General features: G+C 46.3%; 1 protein-coding gene across 2 annotated transcripts in view; it reads left to right on the top strand.

The window, feature by feature from the left end:
• The first annotated feature begins 5,862 nt into the window (after window positions 1-5,862).
• Window positions 5,863-13,216, top strand: part of MAP3K13 (mitogen-activated protein kinase kinase kinase 13) — a 71,254-nt gene continuing 63,900 nt past the window's right edge. For both annotated transcript variants that reach the window (XM_084212184.1, XM_084212185.1), the window contains exon 1: window positions 5,863-5,898. The gene's annotated coding sequence lies outside the window, so the exon portion shown is untranslated. The remainder of the gene's footprint in view (window positions 5,899-13,216) is intronic.

Here is a 13,216-nt window from a genome sequence, read left to right as displayed (position 1 = left end):
AGTGATGTGCCATTGAGAGTGAGCACACAGAACGCAGAAATTTGAGGCCACAAGGACATTTGGCAGGACCCCAAAAATAAGGAAAAAACTGATAAAGCCAACCCAGCAACTGTGCTGAAATCAGCCCCAGCTGGGTAAAAGGTAATTCGGGCAGGGGCAGGTCATGACCAACGACTTACAGACCACTGACCCAAGAAACCACTGACCCAAAAGAAGATAAATACTGGGCTAATTAGCATAAGAAATGAGAGAATCATTACTCAGCAGAAGATAGACCACTAAATAAGAGAACGATGTAACTTTGCAGCCAATGAAGATCAATACTTTCATTTGCTAAAATGTATAGATAGTGAAAAGTTTTTATAGTTGTGCTGGCCTTGTGGATTTGCCACCCCACCTCCTTTCTGTGCAGAAATGTAAATAAATCAAATACCTTGACTCAGTGTTGGATTGGCATCTTGTACACTGGGTGAAAGAACCATGCTGGGATTTAATGTGTGTTCCCAGTCAAGCTCTGTCCCTCTGGTCCCCTCAAGCATCACTTCACACCAGCCCCTCAGCTCAGCGCAATAATGCCACTGTAAAAAGAGCTGAGAGAAGGGGGGAAACATAGTTTCTAATGTTACAACATGTATCTTTTGCTCTAAAATGTTATTTAAGGGACAGAGAAGATTCTTACCTATATATTGTTATATTCTTATGTATATCTCTATAATCTCCCCTTTATGTCTCTTGGCCTTTAAAAGTCAGTCTCTGGGCATAATGGCTACAGCTCTTTCCCTGGTCTGGAACAGGTGTATGCAATTTTAGAAATTGATTTACATGTACAGAAAAGTCCTTCACTAAAAGTAACCGTTATTGCTTCTTTTATATAACCTTTATTGTTCCAGCTGTTGTGGTGGATCACTACAGCTCTTCTGGCATTTATTATATAATGTTACAAACCCCCCCAAACTAGTGACAATACTCTGCCACTTGCTTGTAAACAGCATGTTCTGGGAGTTTATAAAAATGGTGTAAATGATGCCTTGGAGGGCTAGCTGGTCTATTGAATTTTCATTAACCAGAATAAAACCAAAGATCACTCTAAGTTGTACTTTGTGTTTATAATTTATAGGTCTGATCTACTTGTCCTTTAATAATACAACTACTGTAGTTGTGATGAAACAGCCCTATGTCAAGCCCGAATAAACACAGAAGAAAGCAGTGCTTGGGAAAAGAGAGCTCATAGAAAAAAAAAAAAAAAAAAAAAAAAAAAAAAAAAAAAAAAGAAAGTTCCACATAGTTATAGAAAAGTTCAAGTAAAATTTAAGGTTGTAGGCCTTATGCTTCTCTTTTTTTCCTTTTTTTCCTTCAAGATGAGTGGAGTTTGGTAGTGAGAAGAAGAAATGCATTTCAGTGTGCACAGCAGAGAAATTTTAAGTCTTGCAAGTTGTGCAATGACCAAGTGCAAAGGCCTGAGCTTAAATCCAGCTCCCAAACCAATGGGGAAGGACAAGTGTATGGTACAGGCCCCAGTTATGCTTCTGACTGTTTCCTCTCCCAGTGTTGCTGTTTTCACTGCAATCAGACCCAAGGCTGTGCAGCTCTGCTACATCTGAGCTGATCTTGCACATGGGTGGGGTGCAGGTTGCAGAGCCTGTTAGTGGACTTCACCTTGGCAAAATGTTATCAGGATGGTCCAGTTTGGTCCTTCAGCTTTTGTGTGGTTCCCCAAGAGCTTGTGCTGGTTTCTGTCAGCCCTGCTGTTCTAAAGCTGTGCAGGGAGGGGCTGCCAGGCACTTTGTGCTTCCCTGGCAAGCAGCTGTGGGCTATGGAACCACAGGACAAGGTGGCAGCTTTCTTTAGCCCTAGGCCTGCCAAAAGAAAAGAGATCTCACTATTCCAGATCCCTCTGATTATTGGTCTTTTGGCCACACATTAGAGGATAAAGCTCAGAAAATACACCTAGCACCCAGCTCTGGAAAAAGATTCTATGACAGGAATAGCAAATCCTTAGAAACTCCAGTACTAGAAGTGGGAATGAGGGTATTGACCAAAGGACAGATTTTAATGGATGTGAATGTTGTGCTTTGTCTTCTGACCGCCTCAGAAAGTGCCATAGTAGAAAACTATGCTCCTGCTTCTTTCTGAGCTGGAGCAACACAAATATGTCAAGTCTCCCAGAGCCCCCTGGGATCACCAGCCTGTTCAGGAAGTGCTGAATGATAAAAACAAGTGTTTTATTTATAGGAACCTCTGCTTAATTTTAATTCCAGTATATCAGTGCCGCAAGGTACTCCAGAAGAAGCACCTTGATTTGCTCTAACCTTATTCACACAGAACAAAAATTCCTGGAAAATGCTTTTTTGACATCTCACCCAGAGAAACTGGGAAAGGTGAATGCAATAATGTCCCAGCTGGAGGAGCAGAGTATTTCTGTGGGAATGACCTCTGAGGAACATGGAAGGTCTTATCAGCTGTATTGTGCAATCTGAGTGGAGATTTGTGGTAAAGCTCATGGCCACAGTGCTAAGAGGGGCAGGAACTCTGAAAACTTACTGGTTCTTGTCATCAGCTGGTCTAAACTTCAGACCTGAATGATATCTTGCTGCTGAAATGACAGCCTGGAGGGCTAAATCCAACAACTGTTTTCTGATTTCCCTTTTACAGTTTTGGTGCTTTTTAAATTTTTTTTTCCCCTTAAAAAATATATGTAAAAAGAGCTGTTGAACCTTTGTAATCTTGGTCTGATGCCTTCACATGTGGTAAAAGCCAATACTGCTAAACATTTGATCACAAAATAGTTTTCAAAATCTCCTTTGGTTATTACACCCTCAGGAGTTATCCTCTGATAACTTTAAGGTTTTTTTCCAAACTGTCTCAAAAACTCAGCCTCCCAGAGCCTCAGTGAGCTGGAGTTCAGTGCCTCAGTGCTGGCACAGAGAGCTCTCACAAAGGCACAGCTGAAGCAAATGTGATAACTACAAAGAACCAGCAAGGCATTCTGTGGGCCATGGAATATCATCCTGTTGCAGAGTTTAAATTTCTGCTGAAGAGCCACAGCTTCTGTCAGCCATGAAGGTTATTTCAGCTTGATGTGATACAGACATATTTAAAAACCTTTTTGTCCTAACTGGGTATTCTTTGAGGAGTTGTTTGGTTTTTTTCCCTTTTCTGTAGTAGAAAGGTTTTTTAAATTCTAGGAATCCTTGCTTCCTGTTTTGTCTTATAAATTAAGTCTGGGCATAATTAAATGCAGAGTTAACTTTGCCCCTGTTACTACATTAATAACTTAAAACCTAGTATGCAGGTGGAGAACAGTTGTATGCCCAACTCTGCATTCCCCCTTAGAAATAAACAGCTCATTTTTGTTTAAAATGTGTGTCTGCAGGTGTGGAGAGCAGAGACACAGCCCTGTGATCACAACAGCTGTCAGCATGGAATCACAGACTGGTTTGGGTTGAAAAAGACTTTAGAGCTCATCTCACTCCATGTCCTGCCATGGCCAGGGCATCTTCCACTAGACCAGGTTGCTCCAAGCCCTGTCCAACCTGCCCTTGAAGGATTTTTGTCTTATTGAGGCTGTACTCTCTTCTTGAAACCTAGGATTACCCCACTGAAACTGCCCACTGCACCAAGCCTGGTCTGTATTTATGTGTATTTTAGCATCCAGCCCTGCAAACACAAAGACATGGACAACTTTACATGCATAAAGCTAGTCTCACAGTTGTGTTAGCAATGTACAAACTCACAGCATTTCTCACTGAGTGTATTGTCTGTTCAGTATTTATGTCACTCTGTGCCACGTTGGGCATTTAAGATCTAAATTGTCTTAAACAAAAGTTGCCATTTCTAAGGTAGGACCTCGATTTTTCCCTGCCAGAACAAAGTATGTTGGTTATTTTTAATATTACAAGCCTATCTCATGACTTTTGAGCTCTGATTTTTTGCGTGGTTGCAAAGCAACACCTCCTGGCAAGCCGTGGTACTGCTTCCTTGTGGGATGATACACAACGAAGCAGGAATGCTGTGGAGTGATAGAGTCACAGGATGGTTTGAGCTAGAAGGGACCTCAAAGCCCATCTCATTCCAGCCCCCTGCCACGGGCAGGGACACCTTCCACTATCCCAGGTTGCTCCATGCCCCATCCAACCTGACCTTGGACATTTCCAAGGCAACCACAGTTTCTCTGAGAAACTGTTCCCAGACTATCAGTGACCTGCAGCAAAAACCTTTCCCTGCTTAGTGTGCAAATCAGGGTGCAATGGATGTGGCTGTTCCACCTTCCCCTGGGGGAGAAATAAAAGCTGGGAGTGTGATCCAGAATTCTTTAAAATGAGAGTGCACATCAGCACTTAGTGCTATCTGACAGGTATTGCTGTGCTTTTCCTTTGTGTGTGTGTTTGTGTGTTTACATCACAGGTTCTGGTTTACAATGGACAATATCACCACAAACTCTGCAGGACTTTATCCATAAAAGAGCAAAGCCAGCAAAGGATGCTTGCTGTCACGCTATAAATGGTCAATGGATGTTAGTGCTCATTTTTGCCCTATTAATTTGCTCTGTTTTCCCTATTCTGCCATAAACCAGAAAACAGAAGCATGAACGGAAATTCAGAGCAGTTTCAGAAAAATTCCCTAGTGCTCCAAGGATCCCATTCCCTGAGCACTAAATCAATGTGGGTTTCCTTAGGAGCAACCAAGAATACCACCGGAAACTTGGGAACACCACAGGACCTAGAACAAGGTGACAGTGCCCTCACTCCCAGCATTTCACATGGTTCAAGGTGCTGTTGTGCTGCACTCTCATCCCATGGAACAATGCAACACCCTGGAACAGCATGAGGAATTGGACTGAAAGACAGTAGGTGATGGCTGCAGAAGGCTGAGATGTGACATAAATGTTCATATGCTCACTATAAAACTGACACAAGCGGCTGTGGAGGGATATTTCTGGAAGGAGACAGTAACATTGTCAACAAAGGTGACAAAAAGATACATGTAATCAATATGTTTTTCTGTTCTCCCTTCCAGATTCGTTGATGTAGCACTTAAGAAACTCTTTTGTGTCCAGGAGTAAACTACAGTGTTAAAAGTAGTCAAAGCTTGGCATCTTAGTATCTGGTTTGGCCAGGCAAGGCTGCAACCCGGTGTTGAGAGAACAGGCAAGTAATATTAGAATACAGGGGCTGCTATCACCAAGTACTCGAAAACAGGGTAAACCTCAGATACCGAGTGCTGGTTTGGCCGCCCTTATCGCGCTCAGCCACGAGTCCGGTGCTCGTCTGTCCGTGCTGGCCCACGCAGGTGATGCTGTCCCAGTTCTCGGCAGCCCTGCTCGGGCCAGCTGGGATTCCTGCACACATCCCGCTCGGCCCAGGGCTCGTCGGGAGCACCTGAGGACGGCCCGAGGTGCCCGCCTCGACCGGCCAGTCCCTCACGGTTCCGGCCCGGGGCGCTGCGGGTCCGGCCGTACGCGCCATGCCCGGCCCCTCACGGGCACGGCCCGAGGCCGCCTCACACCTTCCCGCCCAAAACCCGCCCGCGCGCCGCCGCAGGCCACGCCCACGCAGCACTAGACCGCGCCCACGTACGCAGACTCTCCAGCCCTCAGACCACGCCCACTCCCCTCAGACACCCCACCCCTTCCCGCGTTCCAAGACCCCGCCCACGCCCCTGACCCTCTCGCGCTCCATCAGGCCCCGCCCACATGCTTTAAATTCCGCCCGCGCCTCTCCGACCCCTCCCGCGCTCCTTCGGCTGTCGGCCGCGCCCCGTCACCCCACCCACACCGCTCAGGGCCCGCCCCCGCTTTAAAGCCCTCCCGCAGCCGGCGCGCTGCCGGAGGTGACGTTGCGGGTCCGGCGCGGGGCGGAGCTGGCCGGAGACGCGGACCTGAGGGAGCGGGCTGCGCAGGTAACGGGGAGCGTGGGGGTACGGGCTGCGCAGGGAACGGGGGCTCGGGCGTACGGGCTGCGCAGGGAGCGAGGGGCGCAGAGAGCGCGGTGCTCAGGGAACGCCTTGTCCGAGTGACGGAGTGCTGAGGGAATGATGTGCCCCAGGAACGCGGTGCTCGGGGGTACGGGGTGCTCAGGGAATGCGGTACGCCGGTAACCGGAGTGCTGAGGGACACGGGCTGCTCGGGGAGCGGGAGTGCTGAGGGACACGGATGCTTGGGAAATTAGGGGTGCTCAGGGGTACGGGATGCTCGGGGAATGGGGTGCCCGGCTTTCGGGGTGCTCAGGAAACTGAGCTCCTGCTTGCAGGCGCGGAGCTCTCACGCTTGTATATTTGATATTAAAAAAAGGGACTTTTTCCAATTTAAGAGAGCGGTCAGAGCCGCCGCCGAGGTGCTGGCGGTGGCTGTTGGGAGGCAGGTGAGCAGTCCCACGGTGTTATCGCTGCTTTCTGGGCAGCAGGAAGCGTTCCAGTCAGTCGCCAGACAACCCGGAGCAAATCCCGCCGGAGCTAAGCCTGTGGTGTCTGTCCTAATCTTGTCTGAGGGCTGTTGACAGCACCAAAGACCAGCACAGCTCCAATGGTTTTGTGCCCTCTCCAGTAAAAAAAAAAGAAGTGTAAGAATTTTGATGCTTTTCTCACCTGGCAGAAGTTTGGGAGAGTGGATGGGATGAGTTCAGTGGATGCTTCACTTGGGCTATGCGGCTTTGCCCAGGGAATGCAGCTCCTAAGTTAATGAGGGAAGGCAGGGAATGTAGTGCCAGGGGAATGGCTTCTCACTGCCGAAGGGCAGGGATGGACGGGATATCGGGAAGGAATTCCTCCCTGTGAGGGAGGTGAGGCTCTGGCACACGTTGCCCAGGGAAGCTGTGGCTACTCCAGCCCTGGAAGTGTCCAAGGCCAGGTTGGACAGGGCTTAGAGCAACCTGATATAGTGGAAGGTGTCTCTGCCCATGGCAGGAGCTGGAATGAGGTGAGCTTTAAAAACCTTTCCCGTCCAAACCATTCCCCTTTTCTCCTTGTAGGGAAGGGCACTGTCCTGGGCACAATCTTGTGCTGTGCCTCATTTTTGCTAAATGGATGGCAATTGGATGTAACACCTGCAGGTGTAGTGCAATGAAAATAAAACCTTTAGATGAACCAGACAGGAACCTGCTTCCTCTCTCATTTGAGCTCTGTGGGAATTTTGCTGCTGGAAAGTGCTGAGACCTTGCTGTGACTTCACTTGCAGTTGTTCTTTTTACCTGTAGTTTTACTGCTTCAGAGGTAGGTTGCTCTTAGTATACTGGTCTCATTCTCAAAGTGGAGCAGAAAAATAAAGGTAAATACTTTCTGCATTCTCTCCAAGATGGAGTGGAGTCGTGATCTGATTGCTCCAAGGAGGTGTTTGAGCTGTGAAAACTTGCATTTTTGTGGTAACTCTATGGATCTGGGAGCATGGGATTTCAGGAACGGGTTTGATATATTACTGCTGGAAAGGGGAGCCCTGTGCACCTTTTTTCCATCCCTCTGCTTGTCTGTTTCCCCTGCTCCTCAAGTGCAGGTGTAAGTGGTGGTGTGGTGGGCCAGTGCCCAACCCACTGGCTTTTAGCACCATATGGAAATTGAATCCATGGAGCTGTGTGTCTGTGCTTCCAGCAGTGACAGGGATCAAAACCAGATAAGCTGCTCCTGAAAGTGTTCCCTGAGGGTGCACTTTGCTGGACAGTCCTGGTGTTTGTGGTTTGGCTTTTTGGTAGTGTTTGTTGTTTTGTTTTGGATCTTTTGGGGATGAAAGCTGTGCACTACTCCTTATTTCCACATGTTCCTAATATCCTCAGCTTCTTCCTTCCACTCTTTCCCAGCAGAAATATTTTTGTTTCCTGACAAAGTTTCCTTTTGGGTGCTGACCAAACTGGTGCCTGTGAAGGGTTAGAAATACAGAACTGGGCCATTTTTAGAATGCTGTCTGTGGTGATTTTCACCCATAACTGCACAGGAATCATTTCTACAACAGATGTTCTGGTTTAGAGAACAAAAACAGCTTTTGCTAAATGTAAAGGTGGGAGTGCTAACAACAAATAAAGAAATCACAGAGAACAGGTGGATAATGAATTGAAACAGATGTAGGAAAGAAGGAATTAGTCTCAGTTGCTCACTTTTGGCCTGATTTGTATGTTAACAGCTGTTTCTCACAGCAGAAGGCTCTCCAAAAAGATAAAAGGTGAGACTATTGGCAAAAATTTATATCGGGTGCATGCAGAGAATTTTTTTAATATAAGCAGTTTTCTTACCCTCACTAAGACTAGGAACAATTAACCTAGAAAAAAATCACTTTTGTTTATTGTGTTATTTTAAAGTCTGTGTTAGTACAGCAGGTCATAATTAGTGGTAATTAGTGGAGAATAAATGCTTCTCCTTGTAATGTGCAAGACATATATAAGCCTTTGTGACAGAGATTAATGGCTTAATTGCAATGTTAAAATACTACTTCTGGGACAAATGCTGAATTTCCAGACCTTGGTGTGGTTTGTTTTTAAATGCTTTTTGCTGTGTGACTCTTGCCCCTGCCTTGAACCTGCTCTGCAGTGTACAACTCCCATTGTTTAGATTTCCTTTCCTGGAAGCATTTTCCTGTAGTTCCCTTATTAAAATTACTTATGCTGACTCTAACTGCTGTCCCTGTAGAATTTTTCTTCACAAGTTCCTATGAAGAAGATAACATTATTAATAATATTATTATTTTGTTAGAAATGGCAGCATAAGCTTTAATAAATGACTATATCCAATATTCCAGGTGGGTCTCAGCAGTGCAGAGCTCAAGTTAAATATTGACTTGTGTAGAACTTTGGTCTTGAGCAATCCCTGCTGAAACTGCAGCCAGGAGAAAGGTGTTGTGGCAAAGATAATCACTTTAAACCACCCCCTGCCAAACTGAAGCCAATCTGGCTGTGGGGAGTGGTCCCAGAGGAGGCTCAGAAACCCCCCCCAGTGTCCCCATGTCCAGGGCTGGGAGTCTGCATGAAGTGAGGGGACAACCACATCTGTACCTGGTGGTGGTGACAGCCCCAGTGTGTCTCCCAGTAGTGAAGTGACTGGAATTTGGGGTCTCCTGGTGGTGCCAGGTGTGGTGGTCTGTTCTAATCTTGCTCTTAGTTGTATTTAACCATCCCTGGAGCGGGAGGGAATTGTGTGTGCCAGGAGCCCAGCTGGTAGGAGGTCTCTGCTCTGGGACCATGGCTCCTACTACAGAAGGCTCTTTGTGCTTTATAGACACGTGATCCCTAGAAAAAATAAACATTTCTCATTCTTGCAGAGATTTGCTCTCAGATATGAACTAAGCAATAACTGTTTCAGCACTTTCACTGCTCCATCCATCTTTCCTTGTCTTGTGGGCTTTTTTTACAAAAGTCTAAAATCTGCTTGCTAAACTTCATTGGAAATAGAATTCCTCTGGGACTGACAAGATAAATTTTGTTCTTGGTGATGTGGCATGTATCGTTCTTGACTGCTTTGCTGTGGGGAGCTCAAAAAGCAACATAGAGCTGTATATTAAAAAAACCTAATTTTTCTCTAGCTAAGAGGCTTTATAAGAGGAGGTAGCCATCTTAGATTTTATTTGCTTGTGGGGAACAGGAATTTCAAACTAATCAGAAGGTTTTAGCATTTAAAGAACATCCAGTCATCTATGGCGCTTTAGGTAAAAGAATTTTGCCATCCTTTAATAGTAAAATATTTTGAGTTGTTTATACCTGGGGGAATAAGTTATTTTATATCTGTGGTAAGTCTGTTTTCTGTCAGAATCTGCTTCTAGGAAGATTTTCCTCCTGTGTTATTGGAAGAAGGTTGGGTATGTCAAGTGCTAACTTTGTTTACTATAAACTGAGGTTTCGATGGAAGAAACATTTTGTTTTAGATGCAGGATTGGATGAATGACTCCTGCTTTATAACTTTGTATTTTTGAAACCATTTCCTTAAGTGTGATGGGTGTGAACTGAAGAACCTGTAGAGCAAAAAGCGGCTCGAGTTTTTAGCATTCCTGTCAAGTTGCTCCACTTTGTGAATGCAGTGTAAGCAGTGTGACTCACTGTCAGGTGTGTGTCACGGATGTGTGCCTGTCTGGTGTGACTGAGGTCAAGGTTTAGGCTGAGCTCCAGATGGTGGCCAGAGGATTACTTTGAGAGCTAATTACAAGGCTTCTTTGTGTAAGTCTGAATAGTTACATCACAAAGATATTCTTTAATGATTCATCAGGCAGTTTAGTGGGGGAAATAGCCCACAAGTCTTTAACTTTTTGATGAGGTGTGTTTTGCCCTTAGCCTGCCTGGCTCGTGTTGAGTGTACCCCAGCACTTGCAGGCTATTTTAATGGGCATTCACTTGCTGACTCTGCCAGTGGGATCTCTGGCATCTCTGAACTCTGGATGTCTCTTTCTCTCTGCATGTGTGGCCTACATTTCTCCTCGCATCCACCTCCGGAGCAGGCGAGCTGCTGTGGTGTGGGCTGTGAACAAAGGCCTCTGCCTCTGCTTTATTCAGGCGTGGCCTCCCTTGAGTGAGCCAAGGCTATTTTTGGAGTTCCCTCAGGGAGAAGGTGGTCAGGAATCCAACCTTGGAGCTGAGCAGAGGGGAGTGCAGCAGTGTCAGCTTTGGTCACTGTGCTGGGTCAGCTGCTGCTGGTGGTTCTGTCACAGAAGATCCTGTCTCCTGCAGAAGGGTGGTAGCGAGGTCACCCGACAGCAAAATGCTGAGAAAACATTCATTTTACTCCATTGGTTTGTTGTTGTTGCCAGGAAACACCTTGTCCACATTTCAGAGACTTGTGAGTTTTGGCTGCTTCTATCTTAGCTCAACAGATTTGCCCTGCAACTCATGGATAGAGGGCATTGTCTCCAGCATCCTCCGAATCAGTGTGCCAGCCTGTCTTGTGAGGTCCCATTGTCACTCTCTTAGCTGGGGCCGCTACAGTTGTGACTTCTGGCTTGTGGCAGGATGGCTCAGTGCTAAGGGGGATGAAATTTCCTTGCAATGTTATCCTTCCCTGTGTCTGGGCTACTCAGGTATCCTTCAAAGAGGAGTTTCCCACTGATGCTGCTGCTGCCTTCAGGTCTGCCTGACACCTCCATTTTGTTGGGGAAAGAGAGTGCTGGGCTCTCATGCTGGTGGTGCCATGGACCTCAGCAGGTGGTGGCAGATGGATGGCTGAGTTTTCATAGAATCATTTGTTTTCTACCTGTTTTCCTTACAACCTGGACACTAAAGTTCACCGTGTTGCTTGGCAGCATTGGGACACACACTTTGGGATAGGAATGTTTAGCAGTTGCTTTAGCTGTAGGGTTGCTGGAAGGATTCCTGTGTCCCTGGGCACAGGTCAGTGTGTCATACACCTGACACAGAGCACTGTGACCTCCCTGGTTCCCTTACAAGCAGAGCTCTTCTTTAATGAGTTATTTACATTCCCCAAGGCACAGTGTCCTGTAGTTTCAATGTGTCTGTCTGTCTGTACTGGGAGGAAATACTGGTGCTGGTTAACTGATTTAGCGTGTTCTCGTGGGTAAAGGTTCCTCCTGCAGCCTGGGGGGCAGAGCAAGGGTGCTGGCTGTAAGCTACAAGTATTATTTTAGTGTTCAGTCATCCATTGCATATTCCTGTGGGCAGGAGCTCTCTGGGCAGAGATAATCCAAACTGTTGATGTGCTCTGTGCAGTGCAGTCAAGTTGAGGAGCTCAGTGGACTGACCAAATGGGGAGTTGACACAGCACATACCTGTGTAGAACCCTCCTAGTGCTCAAAGCCTTAGGGAAGGTTTGCACAGTCATTTTTCCCCATGTGTAGGGCCAGAATGTACCATCTGCAACAGAAAGTCGTCATGATGTCTCTTGAGAGGTAAAAGGATTTGTATGTGTTTTCCTTTGCTATGTCAGGGAATAACTGGCCTTGGGGCCAGCTATGAGCTGGCTGCTTTCCTGTGTTTCTGAACACACTGAAGCAGCAAAGATCAGTCCCCAGAATCCATGTGAGATTTAGTTAGGACCCTTTTCAGAGCCCAGACTACCTTGAAGTCCCTCTTTGCCTTAATTTCCCAAATAATTCAGTTCTCCTTTAAAAAATCTAAACCTAAGCCCTGGCTTCCTGGTTCATGGAGTGGGAGGCTATTGTGTGCCTGACCTCAAACTGGCTGCTGCTCAAGGTTCTGCAACATGTGATGCCTGGTGTTGCATCAGGTGATGGATGGGGGATTTTGTTGATCCCTCTTGGCCAAGGCATCCTTGAACCTTCTATTTTGAGAGGCCCATATGGTTTCAGGACTGAAGGAAACACAAACTTTAGTGTTGCATCCCATGTGCTGGTTCTGGGAAGTTGTTGACAATTACAACAGCCCTCCTGTCCCTGGAACCAGGAAAGGTGGTGGTAAAGAACCTTCTCAGCCTCTTTGAGCTCAATGAGCTCAGTGTTTTCTTTGAAGGTCCCTTCATACTCCTTCATTTCCCTTCTTCCCCTATAAATCATGGTTTTTCCAAGGTTGTTCCCCAAGATTTCATTTCCTTTTTTTTTGCTGAAACCTCACATCTCCAAGAAGGTGGTGCTAGACCACGCTTACTTTTCCATAATTAGAGGATTAAATCTTCCAGACATTCTTTGAAGCCACTGAGAGAGCAAGGCTATTGCCAGTCACCTGGAGGTACATTAGGGACTCTTAGGGGCTTGTTTATTCTCTGTGTGATGAGTGATACTTCTTGTCCTCCTTTCTCTCAGGCTAACTCAGATTATACTGATAGCATTAGTGAAGAACGATTCCAAGTCTGATGTCACTCTACAGCAAAACCTTGGAGGTTTATTGACACACTCACCAGGCACTGGGACTTTGCAGAGTAACCCAGGAATGAAGCTGCATTTTGTGCAGCAAAATGTACTGAGAGTGGTGTGAGGGACTGATGCTTGTGTTTGAGAGAGCTGAAAGAAGGAGCTCCAAGCAGAGCTCTGCACACACCTGCATGTGTGGAGTCATCTGAAGTTCAGGAGAGCAGCTTTTTAAACACTTTTCTTTAATCCCTGTTGTCTGTATGACTCTGTTCTTCCCTTTGTAGTTCTTCCAGCAGCAAGTTGACAAGGACTGTGAATTTGGGATATGTGTAAAACCTCAATACCTGTGAGCTTGCAAAGAGGCATGGGACTTGTCCTGCAGATATTCCCAAAAGGAGAAAACCCCTTGGGGATACTTTGCATCCCCAGCAGTGGAGTGTGAAAGTGGAAATGGACAGTAGATACTGAGCTGTAATTATTGGAAAGCAGTCTTTT

This window comes from Fringilla coelebs, assembly GCF_963513975.1.
Source record: "Fringilla coelebs genome assembly, chromosome: 10".
NCBI lineage: Eukaryota > Metazoa > Chordata > Aves > Passeriformes > Fringillidae > Fringilla > Fringilla coelebs.
This window is presented reverse-complemented; position numbering and strand designations above follow the sequence as displayed.